The 11,240-nt window shown below is 51.2% G+C and overlaps 1 long non-coding RNA gene across 2 annotated transcripts; it reads left to right on the plus strand.

The window, feature by feature from the left end:
* Window positions 1–342: 342 nt before the first annotated feature.
* On the plus strand, window positions 343–4,695 carry LOC147571819 (uncharacterized). 2 transcript variants are annotated; one of them, XR_015247067.1, is made up of 4 exons: window positions 343–893; window positions 1,747–1,985; window positions 2,439–2,867; window positions 3,693–4,695. It is a non-coding gene; the product is annotated as an uncharacterized LOC147571819 (long non-coding RNA). The 2 variants fall into 2 exon arrangements; XR_015247066.1 differs by lacking the exon at window positions 343–893 and having other exon boundaries at window positions 1,438–1,985.
* Window positions 4,696–11,240: the final 6,545 nt, after the last annotated feature.

Genomic DNA, 11,240 nt, shown 5'->3' on the forward strand with positions numbered 1-11,240 from the left:
CTCTGGAATGCTCTTGGCACTTGTTTCCAAGTCAGGCCCTGAAAAATGAACCCTGTGTGTTAATTACAGAGCGAAACAATGCATTCTGGACTCCACCTCGGGGCGGCCATGTGGTCGGCCAGCTGCTGCAGAGGCTGTCCCCAGGGAAGGGACCTCCAGTCCCTCCAGGCCCCGGGCGATAGTTCCTGGCATCCAGGTCCTCCAGGGGGCAACCACAGAAACCAGGGACCCACTTGGCATATCAACAGGAAGCGTTGTTATTGCCATGCTTGTGGGCACGCGCCCGTATGCACACCCACAGCCCCCCAAACAGAACAAAAGCAAAACCAAAACGTGATGAAAGAAGCAATGAGAAAAGGTTGGGGAGGGGGGGGCAAAGAAAGGGACAAACAAATGTGTTTGTGGGCCATATAAAGCCCGTGAGTTCCCAATTCCCAAAGCTCTTCCCCATTTTACAGATGAGTACGCTGAGAGGCAACAGAGTGCCCAAAGTCACCAGGAGTTAGTGCGTGGTCCGGAATGAAGTTTCTGATTTTCTGGCCCAGAGTCTCCCCTCTGTTTTGTCCTTGAGGCCGAGGGTCTTCAGGCTCCAGGGGCAGGACCTCTCAGGAGAGGAACAAGGGCCACCTGCCTCCCCGGCAACCCCCACCCCCACCTTTTCCCAGGAACCCTTTGTGACAGGGGGTGCCCAGTACTCGCGCATCAGGTAGCTGATGCTGTCACCCCAGGAGGGGGCCAGAGATGAGGGACTGGGGCTATCACGTGAATACTGGGATCCGGGTAGACAGAGGCTTCTCTGAAATTGAACGTTCATGGGGAAGGAGGACCGAGGTCAGGTTTGGAGCTATAGACCAATCTGGGTTGGAATGCGAGCTCTTTTCCTTCTAAGGCAGGTGAGTGTGGGTAAGTGATGGAAGCTTCTGGGTGTCAGCGTACTCGGGTTTAAAATGGGACAGCACACAAGTCTGTGTGCAAGATCGAGTTCGTATAAACGAGGCCCCAGGGCCCAAGCAGGTGCTCCTAGGTCCAAGAATGCTGGATGGGCCAGAGGTGGGTCTTGCAGGAGAGAATGTAGTCCTGTCCTGTGTGTTTGTAGGAGGTGAGATCAGTGCTTCCCTGAAGGTCAGCACAAGGCGGGGTCCTACTCTTTATGCTGAGACAGTTGTAGTCAGGGTCACAGCTAGTACTGGGGACAGAGACTCTCAGAGAGACCAGCTCAGGGCTTATAAACTCAGCTCCCAGCTCCCCCAAGACGGGCCTGGAGCGGGGAGCGGAGCAGAGGTGGGGGAGGGGAGGCTTCAGGGCCCAGATAGGGGGAGGGGATGGGAGGGGTGGATAGCACTGGCCCAGGGAACAAAGCCTCCAATCCCCAGGACCTCCATTAGCTGTGCGACTTCGGGAAAGTCACTCAGCCTCTCCGAAACCCAGTTTTCACAACTGTAACAGGAAAAGCAGCATCTCGCGGGCTGGCGGTAGGGAGTAACCGAGGACGTAAAACGCTAGGGCGCAGTAGGTCCAAATCCACATGACGCCGGAGGTGGCCCCTCCCACACACACCGGCTGTCCGGCCTCCCCTTCCAGGGCCTCATCTTCCCTGCCTGGGTTCATGGTTTGTGTCCGAGTAATAGTTACCAAATGGCAGTCTTTGGCGTATTACATTTATGATTTTTGTTTACCATAATCCAAACACATTTTGCAAAATTTATTACTTCATATCTTTTGAAAATTTAATGGATCCCCTTATAGAAGCTGAAATAGAAAAAAAAAAAAAAATTAAGGCGAACACGACGCTGCCGCTCTAAGTGGAGAAGCCGTCTTGCTGGTCATGAACTGAAGTCACTGGTGAGAATAATCACAACCCAAAGCCAATGGGGTGTTAAATCCTGGCTGGGAAGGACCTGGGCACAGAGGCGGCTCTCCTTGTGCGAGAAGAAAAAGCATCAGGGAAGCATTCGGACCAATGCCAAATCAAGACTCGCTCCCTGGTAGGACCAGGAGGGCATAAGGGGTTAACTTGGGAGTCATTTCCATCCTCCGTGATTCATTTAATGCCTCGAGTAATTCAGAAAGTGATGCTGGGGGGTCCCCACCCCATCTCCGTGAGGTTCACACACCAGAACAGGGCGCCTGGGTGATCCTGTCGGTCCCTCCTGCTGAGGCTGTCAGGAATCTAGAAGGGCCGGCAGGGCTGGGACATCGCAGCTGAATGGGAAGGAAGGTATGTGGGGTGGGCAGAAGCCTGGATGGGCAGGGCTGGGGGGGTCAGGACAGGAGCACAGTCAAGGATGCCCGAGGACGGCCAGATTGCCAGTTTCCTCTCGGCACAGGCCTGTGCCCATGAGCAAGCTAGGAAAGGGCTCTCAAGCTAAGAACCAACTCTGCCTTGATCTTTAAAAAAAAAAAAAAAATTGTTTTTAATGTTTATATTTATTCTTGAGACAAAGAGAGACAGAGCATGAGCAGGGGAGGAGCAGAGAGAGAGGAAGACACAGAATCGGAAGCAGCTCCAGGCTCCAAGCTGTCAGCACAGAGCCCGACGCGGGGCATGAACTCCTGAACCGCGAGATCAAGACCTGAGCCAAAGTCGGATGCTCGACCGACTGAGCCCCCCCAGGCGCCCCGACTCTGCCTTGATCTTGGTCTTGCAGCCTGCACGGCTATGAGAATAAACGTGGTTTAAGCCACCTGGTCTGTGCTATTTTGTCGCAGCAGCCTGAGCGGACTGAGGCAGGGAGCACGGGGCCCGTGGCTGGGTGTCGAGAGACCTCATTTCTGTCCCTCTTCTGCTAGTGTGACTCTTGGCCGGGGTTGCCCTTCTCTGGGACTCAGTTTCCCCATCTGTAAAGGCAGGACCATTAACTCTACAGGTAAGGGGTTCTGACCTTCTGATTACAGGAAATGTCTGCACCTTAGCTGACCAGTGCTGAGGGTCCGGAACAGGATGGCACCTGGGGCTGGCAGGCTTCAAACCGCCTAGAAGCACCCCCAGACGCCTGGAAGCACCCCCAGACGGTGGCGGCAACCCGGGTCAGGAATCTCACACAGCACTTTTTGGGACGGTCTGGGGTCAGCACTAGGGAATCTCTGCAGGCTCTGGGAGGCACAGGACACACCTGGTTAAACATTTGCCCGCTTTGGCTCCTTTCCAGAGCAGCGGACACCGCCCTGCGCACACAAGGGCCCAGGGCTTAGGCAGCAGTTTTGCGATCCGGGTTTTTATTTAACTGGAAGACAGATACAGAGATACTTGCTCCCTCCCTCCCCCGTCCCCCACCACGCTGCCCAGCTGACCTTGGCTCCACGCAGGATCAAGGTCAGGCAGGGCCTCTCAGGCCACCCTTGCGGGGCAAAGAGCTGGAGGTCCTCATGCTGAAAGTGGGGGTCTGGATTCCCGCTCTGCCACGGGTGGGGGGGCGGTGCATGTGGGCAGTGTCCCCACCTCTCTGAGCTCAGTCTGTACTCCTGTAAAATGGGCTAATAATCAGTCTGTGGGCTGAGCCCCCTGGGTCTCAGCCCCGCCCCCGCACAGCCTGCTCTGTGAGCTCATTGCCGTTCTCATGGGCCACTCTTCCCCTTCTTGACCTTCGTGTTCCTGCCTGGGCCGCGTCTGCCCTTCCCTGGGGAGGCCGCTGGTAGGGGTCAGGCTCCGGAGTGAGCGGTCTCTCAGAGGGGTTTTTTCGCCTCCATCGCAGATAACAGGTGATGCTAGAGAAAGTCACCTCTCCAACGTCTGTGCAGCCGGGGGATCGGCATTCGGGTTTTCTTCTCGGGGCCGCGGGGAGGACGAAGGAACGTTCTGGGCCGTCACCGCTAAGAACCTTGATGAAGGACAGAGTCACTTCCAGCGATGCCATCCCTAACGCCGTTGGCTGGCTCACTGTGCCCTGCCCCGCCTCGGGTTGAGTAAACATTTCCTCTTTTTGCCCCTGTGCCACACTTACCTCTAAAGGCATGTCCCCTGCTGGGTTTTACCGTGGCTTTGGCTTGTGAGGATGGTGAGTGCCTCCAGGGCAAGGACTGGGTCCCATTTACATTCCAAGCCCCCAGGTCAGCAGCCTCTGACCAGAGCCAGCTTCTTGAATGAATGAATAAGTGGGTGAGTGAATAACTGAAACGACAATGACCTTCAAGCCCCGTGGGAAAATGCTCTTGGTCTTTGCCAATCAATAGTGATCTGTGCCCCACTTTCTAAGTCACGCCCTAGGCAGCGGTCGCCAGGCTCAGATGCATGCCACAGTGATCCGAGGACCAGACAGCTGGGCGGGGCGGGGGAGGGAGGCCGGAGAGGTCACACGGCCCGGCCCCTGTGCCATACGCCTCTCTCCTGTCTCGGCGGGCGAAGAAGGAGTGTCGCACACGCCCCATCTTTTCATTCAGCCCTCCCTGGTGGTGGGCTTGTTGGGCTCATGGGTCGTGCGGGGACCAGCTTTCAGAGAGTTTCTTTAAATTGCACGCGAGGGTTGCCCTGGATGAGCTTGCCAGATGCGAAGGACCTCCGCCTGAGGGAGAAGACCCTGATGAGGTTGCCACCACCCCATTTTCACCTTCAGCCCCGGACGGGCCTGCACCCTAGAGGAGCACTGAGGCAGACTGGCATTTTCTTAAGGATCTCAATCAAATACCAAGAGGGGACCCAAAGAGACTATATCTCTTTTTTGGGGGTGTGCCATGCTTCATTTTATTTTATTCTATTTTGTTTTGTTTTATTTTATATTATTATATTTTATTATTTTATATTATATAAATTATATAAATTATAAATAATTATATAATTATATAATTAATTATATAATATAATTATAAATTATAAATTATATAAATTATATAAATATAATATTTTATATTATATTATATTATTTTATTTTTATTTTATTTTATTTTATTTTATTTTATTTTATAGAACACCACAACGATCATTCGTATGCCTACTTCCTCAGAGCCAATAGTGTTCACATTTTACTTTTATTTTTGCCTTTATTTGCTGGGGCATTTGAAAGTAAGATACAGACGCGGGGACCCACTGACCCCCGAATACTCCAACAAATATCTTCTAACAATAGAGGCACTATCTCACCTAGCCACATTCTATACCTCAAATGAGAAGATGAAGGACACATTCCTCATATGATTAAATACTCGGTGCAGATTCAAACATCCAGAATTGTCCCCCAAGTCATTTTCATGGCATTTTCCCCCAAATCAGAATCCAAATGAGATTCATGCAGTGTTTTTTGTTTGTTTGTTTTATTTGTATAGGATACATTTTAAGTGTCTTAACCTAGACGCGTGTCTCCTGTCTGCACCTTTTTTTGTCTGCATTTCTTTTCCCTGACATCGGCTGCTGGTCTAGAGGAGGCTAGAGGTCGTGACGAATGACCCACACCCTGGAAGTGCCCACCGTCCCCTCATCCGCCTGCCACTGGTTCCCAGCTGGGCCTGAACTCAGCCATTTGCAGAGCTCCCCGGAGGTGTTAGTGAAGGAACTTTCGTGACCTTCTCAGAGGTAAGGGGGTGGCACATTCATGGGGGCCCAGGAGGGCCTGAACAGAAGACGTGCTCTGCAGATGAGGCACCATGGTCACATCAGAGGGCACCCGGCAGGAGGTCAGGCAGGTGGGGGCATCTGGATGACTCTGGACCCTCGCACACCTGTATCACCTGCCGGGCCTCCTCCGGCCAGAGTGCCGTCTCCCTCCCCGTGCCACACCCCCACTGCCTTCTCCCCTCAGGTCCAGGAAAAGCCCTGCACCCCCACAGACTTTGCCTCCACCCCTGCCCTGGTTCACCGTAACTTCCAGATTGATGAAAACGTTCCACATCCCATCTAAAAATGCACACATACATACAAACGTGAAACGAGAGAAGAAATACAGCTGGATGTCAGTGGGCTTAACTGGGATGAGAAAGAGCCTCAAGCATGACCTGAAAAGCTGAAACCGTGCAGAGAAGAAGGGATAGATCTGACTAAATCAATCAGCTATAATGAAAAGTCAGACAAACTCTGGGGGGGAGAAAATGAACCATGAAAATTAACTTCTGACAGTTCATATCTCCAACCCGTGAGCTTTGATCTGTAGAACTGACACCCATAGTGAGAGTTTGGGTTCTCTCTTGGGATACAACAAGCTATCCCCAAAGTAACGGTTCGTAAAGACAATCATCGTAGGCATCTGCTCCTGATTCTGTGCCCGGACAGGGCTTGGCATGGCCAAGTCTTCTGTTCGGTGACCCCGGTCACCAGCGAGGTCGCCACCATTCACCTGGCTGGCTGTTGGGAGCTCAGCCAGAGCCCTTAGCTGCAGACTCAGTTTTCTTCCTGAAGCTTCTCTTGGTGGCCAGACTGGGCCTCTGACATTGTGGTGGTGTCACCCATGCATGGCTGCCGGCTTCAAACCGAACACGGGCAGGAGAGGGGAAGCTCCCTGACAGCTGAGCCCTAAAACCCTCCCCGTGCTATTTCTGCCTCATTCTATCTGTTACAGGAGGTTGTACAAGTCGCCCAGATGCAAGGGGGGGGGAGGGGGCACAGGCACTGAACGCCAGGGGACGCGGTCCATCGGAAACACCCAAGTAACATTCTGCCACAATAAGAAATTAAACAAAATCCCAACCGAAAAATCGACTATCGGTAAGAATAAATAATTCATATAAGAAATACAAAAGGCCGGGGGTGCCCGGGTAGCTCAGTTGGTTAAACGTCTGACTTCGGCTCAGGTCATGATCTCATGGCTTGTGAGTTCGAGCCCGGCGTCGGGCTCTGTGCTGACAGCTCGGAGCCTGGAGCCTGCTTCCGATTCTGTGTCTCCCTCTCTCTCTGCCCCTCCCCCACTCTTGCTCTGTCTCTCTCTCTCTCTCTCTCTCTCTCTCTCCCTCAAAAATAAATAACCATTTAAAGAAAAAAAAAAAAGAATTACAAATGGCCAACAGACAGCAAAATATAGCCAACCTAACTACTGTTGAAGAAACACGCATTTGAATCTCACCTAATTTCTCCCTACCCGAGGAAGGAAGAGGGCATTGACAGGATTCACAGAGCTCGGTTGGCGTGAAAATTTCTGTCAATCTTCTGGAGGGACATTCTGATACAATGTGTCAAGAATCCCTAAAAAGAGTGCCGCTTTTGAGTCAGCAATTCCACAGTTGGGATTTTCCAGAAGCTTTTCGTAAGGAAATACTTGTAAAAGTGTACAACGTTATTTCAAATAGTGAAAGACTGAAAGTAGATGAAATGAAGTTGCATTGATTTGGTCGGAATACAAGTCAGGAAATGACATCTCAGTGAGTTTGGCCTTTAAGCCACTGACCTGGCATCAGAAAATACTTCCCAACCTTCCTGCCTTGTGTCATCCACATTCACTCACTCATCTGTACCACAAATGTATCGAGTGCCTCACGGGGAACAGTAGTTCCCTGCGCTCCAGCCCCTGCCTTTGGCGTGTTTTCACAGCCTTTGGAGAAAAATAAATACAAATATTAATTACTAAGTCTAACACGATATGAACAGCACGGATGAATGCGCATTGACAAGCCCGCCTCTTCCATCCAGAAGGCAACTACAATTAGGTCCAAAAATGAATAAAAAAGGCAACTAAAATTAGGTCCAAAAATGAATAAAATCATACCTAATGCTGGCAAAAATGAAGGCAGACAGGCCCCTGGGGGGAGCATATTAAGTGACACACCGTCCTTGTCTTCCAATAGAAGCTCGTTTAAAGAAATTATTATGTATCCATTAAATGGAGCTCTACATAACTGAATAGGGAATGATGTGAAACCATCGCCATGATATTGCTACACGAAATAAAAAGATTTCTTTTTATTCTATTTATTTGATTTTTAAAAAATTTGTTTATCTTCTAACTGAACAGTTTGGACAGCATGTCCCCAATTGTGTAAAGCATACAAAAGGGAAACTTTTGGAAACATAAACAACCATTGTGTGGGTCGGAACATCTGGGGAGTGGTCTTTGGAGGGGGAAGAAAGACTCACTGCTTAATTTACGCCCTTGGGCACTGCCATGGACCCAATGTTTGTGTCCCCCACCCCCAAATTCATATGTTGAAATTCTAGCCCCCTCCCAATGTGACGATACTAGGAGGTAGGGCCTTTGGGGGGGGTGATTAGGTCACAAGGGTGGAGCCCTCGGGAATGGAATTAGTGTCCTTAGGTAAAAGACACCCCAGAGATCCCTCACCCCTTCCACCAGGGAAGGATGGAGTGAGAACACTGCCGTCTGTGAACCAGGAAGCTGCTTTCTACGGCCTTAGTCTTGGACTCACAGCCTCCAGAACTGTAACAAATAAATTGTTGTGTAAACCACTCAGCCAATGGTGTTTTTGTTACAGCAGCCGAAATAAACTAAAACAGGCACTGTGAGAGTTTTTTTGGACTCGGTGTGTGTGTTTTATGAAAAAAACTGTAATAAAATATTTAAAATGTCTCAAAGACAGTGTTTTCACTAGGGCGTCTTAGGTTGCCTTTGAAATTCACTCATGGACTGATCCGTTTGTTGGTTGATTCATTCAACAATTTGGTGGCAGTCACATCCCAGGTAGGAAGACGCAGAGGACTGGACTCAGAGTCTAGGGGACGACCCACGGGAGCAGGCCCCAACCAGTGGGGGGCTCAAGAGACAGCGACGCCCCGGGTCGGCTGAGTGCATGTTGTGGGGCCGTGGAGGGGGCAGCCAGCAGGTGACAGGCTACAGGAAGAAGGGGCCATCTGAGATGGGCTTTGAGAGGGTGAGTGAACTTCTGCCAGGTGGGGAAGGCCAGGGAGGAACTTGGCATCCAACAGCACAAACAATTAATGTTTCCAAATCAGCTGACCTATTTGGCAGGGATGGGAAATTCACAAGCCAGAGGGAAGAGAGAAAAGAGGAGAGGCAACCAGATCGGGCAGAACATGGGAGGCATTTTGTAGCTCATCACAGAAAGAACCACACTTTTTTTTTCCCCCCTCAAAGAGAGCAGAAAGCTTCTCTCGCCATTCCCAGTCACCATGACAACCGAAGACCCTTCTGTTCAGAGTGACGGGCTTTGTGTCTTCTCTCCCGGAGTAGCTCGAGATGCGCATGAGCCTATGACATCCAGGTGGGCTCCCGTGAGGATGAACCACACCCTCTTTTAGATGCTGAAACACCTCTCAGTGACACAGCGGCAGACGGCTGAGAAGTTCTGGTTGGACCTCTCACCTTTCTGTCATTCGGGGTCCCAGTTAACAGGACTGGCATACCCATGGCTTGATTCCTGGAGGTGTGACCCTGGGCGAGTCACTTTTCTCTCTCTGAAGAACTAGCGTCCCAGGATCAACCAACTCTCAGGATTGGTCCAAAGATTCATGTGACATTGACCTTCCTCTGGTGCCACCCATATGAAGCTCATCGTCATCACGTGCCTGAGCTCTGTCCTCCATGCATGTAGGTGAAGGCTGGCCACCCAGGCACCTGTGGACAACAGCCATGTCAAGCCCCACCGTGCTCTTTCTCTCCTGCGTCTTAAGCGTCCTTCAGCCAAGTCCCCTTCCTGGTTCCTACAGCCACTGCCTCAGGTCAACGTTCGTCATCTCTCCCTTTGGACCAGATCACCAATGATGTGTCTGCTCGGATACTTCCTTCACACAAGGGAAGACGTCAAGCTTTTCTGAAAACACAAATCTGACTATGTCTTTCTCCTGCTTGCCGTCCTTCCGCGGTTCCAAGTTACCCAAAAGGCAATCAGAACTCTCTTGAGGGTACACAAGGACCTTCCTGGCTGGCACCAATCTACCCCACAGACTCAGTTTTCGACTTTCCAACCCCTGTACTTGGTGCCCAGGAAAAGTGATCGCTGATCGGTCCTGAAGCATGCCATGTTTCCTCCTGCCTCCTGCCCTCCGCAGGCTCTTCCCACTGCCTGGAAATATGCCCTTCGATCCCTGCCTTTGTCTGGAAGAGTTACCTCCAGGGTTATGGTCCTTCCGCACCGCCCCGATGCCTGCCTCCCGGGCTGGGTTAGGTGGCCCTGGTCTGTGCTCCCATAGCTCTCGGGGCTACCTCAGCCATCACAGTTAGCGCACCAGCCTGGGAAGCCGAAGGGGCCTGGTTCGGGGAAGGCGCTAATCGAATGACGGAATGGATGACCCCACGCCAACCTGGTGCACGAGTGAAAGCCCTTTGTTTGCAGCTCCAGATACAGCCGCCCCTGCCTGGGAGCTTGCATGGCCCGTGGAAATGACTGGGGTGTCACCTTCCTCTCTGGGAGCAAGTTTTCCTTCCAAAGCCCTTTCCGGATGTATGGAACATGGCGGGGGGGGGGGGGGGGGGTGGTGGTTAGTGTCTTCCCATTATCAGAAGAGAGATTATGTCTGAATACATAGATTTCCCCTATGAGTGGCCATGTTCAAATTAACTTCACAGGGCTTCTGTGGACCAGTGGGCCCCAGAACACATCTTGTGAGTTCTGCCTCTGTACCTGTTTTGCCGATGGGGCAACTGAGAGCAAGAGACTTCAGGCCCCAGGCCCGCTGGTGGACGGGGCCAATCCTGAGGTCGTCCCAGCATGCCTTGCCCTCTGGGGCGCGGCCCGACTCTTCTCTTCTCTCCACGTGGACCTTTACGGATCTCAAAACTCTCAGGGATGGGACTATTGTTCACACTTTCACAGAAGAGGAAACAGACCCAAAGAAGCGCAGGCCATACACCTGCAGCTAAGACACACACACACACACACACACACACACACACACACAGCCCATATCCCGAAAAGCAAAGAAACATATTTCTGGAGACTTTAAAGGGCAAAGGCACATGGAGATTGCCGGTATCTTAGAGGCCAGAAGGAAGTACAGAGCAGAAAGCAAGGCAGGAATTACTGAAGGAACATGAAGTAATACATTCCCTAAGTGGTGTTTACATGCCTAAAATTCCACCATGACCCTCCAGAAAGCACTTCTTCCTGACCTACTTATTTCCTTCTAAAAACCGAATGGCTCTAAAAGTAAATATCCTGTGCTATCTGGAAGTCAACATCATAGACTGCATGGTCCGCGTCCACATGCAATGTTTAGGAAACACGTGTAATGCTCTATCTTTAATACAAAGGAGGAATCAAAGGAAAACGATTTGTAGCACGCCGATCTGGATCGCACTGTGCAAATACCTGGGCCCGGCTGCTCTGAAAAACCATAACAAAGCAGTCAGCTTGCCCACACCTATAAATAAAAAATCACCACGAACACAATTACAAACGCAGACCGACAT

Source organism: Puma concolor, chromosome F2 (genome assembly GCF_028749965.1).
Source record: "Puma concolor isolate L17-30 chromosome F2, mPumCon1.1.hap2, whole genome shotgun sequence".
In the NCBI taxonomy this organism is placed as follows: Eukaryota; Metazoa; Chordata; class Mammalia; order Carnivora; family Felidae; genus Puma; species Puma concolor.